The sequence below is a fragment of the Cetorhinus maximus genome, chromosome 34, assembly GCF_964194155.1.
Source record: "Cetorhinus maximus chromosome 34, sCetMax3.hap1.1, whole genome shotgun sequence".
NCBI lineage: Eukaryota > Metazoa > Chordata > Chondrichthyes > Lamniformes > Cetorhinidae > Cetorhinus > Cetorhinus maximus.
This window is the reverse complement of record NC_135912.1, coordinates 5486675-5492966: the sequence shown is the minus strand read 5'-3', so window position 1 is coordinate 5492966 and position 6292 is coordinate 5486675.

Here is a 6292-nt window from a genome sequence, read left to right as displayed (position 1 = left end):
TGGCAAGTCAACTCCGATTGGCCGAGGCACTGATGCGGCTCATTTATACCTGCTAGAAGCGACATACGTAGGGACCTGTTCTCTGCAAACAAAAGTAACATGTTCAAGCCTTGCACCTTTTTCTTTTGAATTATCCGGGAGCTTGGAGAACCCTCTGCTCTCTCCATGGCAATGCCTTGGCCAATCAGATTTAACTTGCCGATCATTCCGCACCCTTTTCTCGTGTAGTATAAATTGTGATTGTTTAAAATTTGGTATTCTTGCGTTTGTCCTGATGAGTGCAAGACAAAAAAAGCTTCACCGACGTATGTCTCTCCAACAATATTCAAATCGAGGAGTAACAGGCTTGTGGTGTACGCCTAGTACATCAACAAGGGTACCACAATGTTTCAGCAACTCGGCAGTGAGTGGCAGGGACTTATTCTGATTTGCAGTCACTATTTCTTCACTGGATAACCGGCAACGTACATCTCTTTGGGTAACAATAGCGAAAATGACTTACCAATGGAGCTTATTCTGGATGTGGTAAACTTTGTGGGGTGGGGAAGTGAATGATCATGAGGGAGGTCAGCGAGAGATTTTAACTGATGAACTCCCAAAAGGTTTCAAGCTTTTAGGCAAATTATGTAGATTTTATTTTTAACATATATAATGAAAATACTTTAAGTCTAAAAAGTTATATATTTTTTTTAAATGACTATAATTCCATCTGATGGAGTGGGGGACATAGGCGTGTTAGAGAAAAAAGGCGTGCATTAATATAGCGCCTTTCACAGCTACTGGATGTCACAAAGCGATTTTTTTTTAAAGTATGGTCACTGTTGTATTGTAGGGGACATGGCAGCCAATTGGCGCACAGCAAGCTCCCACAAATAGCAATGAGATTTTGCTATGTTGATTGAGGGACAAACGTTGGTCAGGACGTTGGGGAGAACTCCCCTGTTCTTCTTCTTCTTCAAAAAAGTGCCGCGTGGGCAGACAGGGCCCGGGGTTTAACTTTTTACGGCTTGTCAGTTCAACGAAAGATTGTGCGTTTCGAGCGGACGGCTCAACACTTCTTTCCCACCCCATCGCTCGGAGGGCTCAGCTCAGGTGAGGGGAGGGAAGGGGCTTTTGCAACACGCCCAGACCAGGGCCGCACAGGAGGCCCCAGCCCGATCCAACCCATCGCAGCTCCCTGCGCGAGTCAGACAGCATCAGGAGAAAGATTTTCGATTCCCGGTCTCGTTACAGGATTTTGAAAGATAGCATTTAAACAGAAAACCGCAAACGCAAAAATCTGAAACAAAAACAAAAACAGCTGGAAAAACTCAGCGGGTCTGGCGGCGTCTGCGGAGAGGAACACAGTTAACGTTGCAGATGAAGAGTCATACGGACTTGAAACGTTAACTGTGTTCCTCTCAGCAGATGCCGTCAGACCTGCTGAGTTTTTCCAGCTATTTTTGTTTTTGTACCACAAACACCCTGTCTGGTTGGGGGAGTGGGGGGTGCGATGGGATGACGCATGGTCCCCTCTATAAGTAAAACTCGGTCAACTCCCTTCAATATGAATCCCAGACGTCCCCTCCATCCTTGGTGGTCTGGGCAGTGCTGGTGAACAGAGGTGGTGGGGAAGGGGAGGTGACATTTACAGATCAGGCTATCAGAGACTTGCTTCCCACCGACGTCAAGTTCTTTGCAATGATTCGGGGGCATTGCCAATGTGAGGAGGGTTAAGCTGGTCCCAGTGGAGGATGCTTGGGGAAGAGCTGTAAGATGCAGCATCTATTTCCCAGCAGCGGCTGACCAGGCAATGGACAATTGAGTGACCGCCAGTGACCCCCTCTCAGCAAGCCCTCCCCCCTCCCCTGACATGAGGAGAAACCCCTCCCTACCCTGCTACTAAAGGTGCTGCATGTTGTTGGGGGTACAGTCCACAAACTTTCCCCCCACCCCCCCCCACCCCCCCGCCACTTTCAGCCTATTCCTAAAGTGGACGCTCTCCACCTATGAGCCTGGATGGTGGGCGTAGGGAAACTATACGAATCATGGAGGGGGTCACAGCTTTCCTCGGCTAATACCTGCGCTCATGCACCATCTCAAATAGGGACAAGCCTGGGAAAACCTCCACCAATCCCAGCTCAGGAACACGAACGCCAAGTCGAATCTCAACTAGATCGGGGATCGTGGCCCCGTAGAGAAATGAGATTTTTTTTTTTATACTATACAGCGTCTATAGCCCATCCCGAGGAGCCCTCGAGAAGGTGGTGGTGAACCACCCTCTTGAACTGCTTTAGTCCGTGTGGTGAAAGTAGGGCGGGGACTCCAGATTTTTGACCCAGTGACAGCGAAGGAACGGCCACGTAGTTCCATGTCAGGATGGTGTGGGGCTTGGAGGGGAACGAGCCACGTTCTCATGTGCCTGCTACTTTTGTACTTCTGGGTGGTAGAGGCCACGGGTTTGGGAGGTGCTGTCGAAGGAGCCTTGGGGAGTTGCTGCAGTGCATCTTGTAGATGGTACACACACTGCTGCTACTGTGCGTCGGTGGTGGAGTGAATGTTTGTGGATGGGGTGCCAGTCAAGCGGGGCTGCTTTGTCCTGGATGGTGTCGAGCTTCTTGAGTGTTGTGGGAGCTGCATTCATCCAGGCAAGTGGAGAGTATTCCCATCACACTCCTGACTTGTGCCTTGTGGATGGTGGGCAGGCTTTGGGGGGTCAGGAGGTGAGCTACTCGCAGCAGGATTCCTAGCCTCTGACCTGCTTTTGTAGCCACAGTATTTGTATGGTCCTTATCACACTGAAGTTAGGTGCCTTTAATGAATCCTGCTCGGGGGTGGAAGCGGAGTGAGAGAGAGAGAGAGAGAGAGAATGAAGCTAGGAATGCCTGCTGGCTTCCCAGCTTTCACTGAGCCTTAAAGTTCAAGGCCAAAGATGCACCCTCAGGGAAAGAGACGGTCTCTTTACAAAAAGTACCCCAGTTGTCACAGAAACACTGCCAACCCATGTCAGTTGCAGCTTCGAGGCAGCACCCAGGTGACTAGCACGCACTCCGATGCAGCACCACCTCATGGCAATTCCGACACCTTCACCAGCCGGGGTTACGCCCAGTGCAGCTCACAAGTCTGACAGCAAACTCAATGCCTTTCTTAATTATTTGTTTCAGGTTTTGGCAGGAAGAATAAAAAAAGCATATTACCTAAAGGGTGAGAGAGATTGCAGAGCTTTGAGATGCAGAGGGATCTGGGTGTCCTAGCGCATGAATCACAAAAGGTTAGCATGCAGGTACATCAAGTAATTAGGAAAGTTAATAGAACGTTATCGTTTATTGCAAGGGGGACTGAATGCAAAGGTAGGGAGGTTATGCTTCAGTTGTACAGGGCACTGACAAGCTTACATCTGGAGTCCTATGTACAGTATTGGTCTCCTTATGCATTAGAAGCAGCTCAGAGAAGGTCTACTAGTGTAACACTGGAATGGGCGGGTTATCTTATGAGGGAAGATTGGACTGGCTAGGCTTATACTTGCTCGAGTTTAGGAGAGTAAGAGGCGACTTCAATGAAACCTTTAAGATCCTGAGGGGTGTTGACAGGGTGGATGTGGAAAGGTTGTTTCCTCTTGTGGGAGAATCTAAAACCAGGAGTCGCTGTTTAAAAATAAGGAGTCGCCCATTTAAGATAGAGATGATGGGAATTTTTTTCTCTCTCAGAGGGTCATGGGTCTTTGGAACTCTCTTCTCAAAACACGTGGACGGACAGTCTTTGAACATTTTTAAGGTAGAAGTAGATTGATTCTAGATGAGTAAGGGGCCAGGTTTTAGGGGTTGGGCAGGAACGTGGAGGAATCAGATCAGCCATGATCTTTTTGAATGGTGGACCGGGCTCGAGGGGCTGAGTGGCCTACTCCTGCTCCTAATTTGTATGTTTGTATGTCTTGAAAACCGAGGTAAAGGGGCTGAGGTGTGGGACAGCGTCAAGGCTGACGAGGGGAAACCACGAGATGGTTCCCGAGCATCAAGAGGCCCGAATTAGCTGGCGTGAATTTGGGGTGCTTTTGTGCAGCGAGGGGGCCCCGAGGTGGAGAAAGTAAATAGGGTCAAAGAGTCATTCAGAGCCAAGTCTGAGGCTCAAAGTAGCAAAATGCAAGCTTAGCAGAAAAGACCTGTATCTGCGTGATGCTTTTCCTGACATCTCAAGTGCTTCACAGCTACTGACGTGCTTTTGTTTTTGAAGTGTAGTCACTGTTGTAAAGTAGGAAACTCAGCAGCCAATTTGCGCACAGCAAGCTCCCACAAGTAGCAATGTGATAATGACCAGGTAATCTGCTGTTTTTTCACTGGTTGGGGGATAAATGTTGGCCAGGACATCGGGGAGAACCCTTCCAAATACTGCAGTGGGATCTTTAATGTCCATGCAGAAAGGCCTTGGGTTAACATCGCATCCAAAAGACGGAACCCTCCGACAGTGCAGCACTCCCTCAGTGCTGGCATTGCGAGCATCAGCCTGGACTGTAGCCTCAAGTCTCTTAAGTGGAACTTGAACCCCTCTAACCACTCAAACTCCGACCCTGAAGAAGGTTGAGGTCACAGCCAACCGAGGCAAGGTTGACACCTGATTTAGGATCGATACCAGAAAGATCTTTGACACAAGGAGGAGATGACACTTGGAATAGGTTCTTCAAAAGGGCAGTGGAGACAAAAGAAATAGTATGAACATTTAGAAGTTGTGTGTTGCAGGTGGGGCTAAGGAAGGTCCTAGAAGCCAGACGTGACTGTTGGCGATATTACTGAGTGTGCGGTTAACGTGTGCCTGTGACATTCCTTGTGGCTACTTTAATGCCCTGAGCTTGTTAAGTGCTTATTTAATTATATCGCAAACAGTTATGTCTGGATTTTAATGTCCTTTTAACACTGCACATTAGCTGGATGAATAAAGAGGGTACAAGATCCCAAGTGAATATTTCCACTGGGGCACTGATTAGTTTCTTTTTTAAAACTTACATAGATGTTCACAAAATCCAGCTATCGCAACGATTAACTGGGTTCCAACCTGCTCCCTGCCTCAGTGATCAGAATCGGTCATGATCCAAGTGTCTGGGAGCAAAGAGCATGGCTTACTTACAGGTTACAAAATCTTAACAGTGGAAGACTTTCGATCCCTTCACTCCCTGGAAGTGTCTCATTCCTAGGCTCTGATTCCAGCAGCCCTCTCCTCCCTTAAGTGGCCCTCCTCTATGCGTTAGCTCATAGATATCATCCTGATCCTCATCCACACCCACCAACCCTCAGCCCAGCACCCGTGGATCTACCCGCACAATTGCCCCAACATGCATCGGGCAGAATCTGCAGTGCCAACCCCAAGCCGATGTCCAACAATGTGCGTGTTGTCACGGGCACGGAGGCACACTCTGGTGCTCCAAGTACCAACTAGCAAGGAGATCAGCGGAGTCTGCAACAGGCAGAGGATTGATTTGTAAACTGGTCAGACTGTAAGACTTTGGTGTGTGCATCTGTGTCTGCCTGTCAGTGTGCGTGTGCCTGTCTGTGTGCGTGTGTGCATGTGCGAGTGTACACAATTAAAGGTGGAGACAGGATGGGAATGCTCAAATGTCTACAGACACCAACAGCAATGGTACGACTTCCTAAAAGGGCTGGGGGGTGATTTCTCTGAGCCCCCTCTACCCCAGTGCTGGAGAAAATACCACAGCCCCCACCACCTCCTCTGCCCAGCTAGTGCGCAGTGCCAGTCCAAATTCAGCAGGGGGTGGGGGTGCCTGAATTGCCCAACATAGGTCACAGTGGCTTAGGGACAGTGGGGAAAGTCCGGAGCTGTGCCCGCCCACTCCACAGGCTGCGGGTTGGGAGGAGATTAGAAAGCAGGAGGGAGTCAGAAATAATTTAGCCGTCGACCTAGACTCCCACCTGGGTTGAGCATTGGCTAGAGACCCGACCACCCAAAGCAGCCTGGAGAAAAGTGCTAACTTTAACAAACGGCGAACTCACTTTTCCACACAAAGGGCAGTGGGGGGGGGGAAATCTGGTCTTCTCTCTCTCACCCCTGCCCCTCCTACCACCTCCATCCCCCCCACCCCCCCCCCCACCCCACCTCCCCCCAGAAGAAGCTGTTGAGACTTGGTCAACTGGCAATTGTCAAAGCTGAGGTTGATGGAGAGGGTATAAAGGGTTAGAGGAACCGAGGGAGGTGGAGTCGATACCAGGTCGAGATGAATGGTGAATCAGGCTCGAGGGGCTGAACGGCCTCCTCCTGCTCCAGAATGGGGCATTCCCCGAGGGTCAAAGGTCAGGAGAAGCCAGCC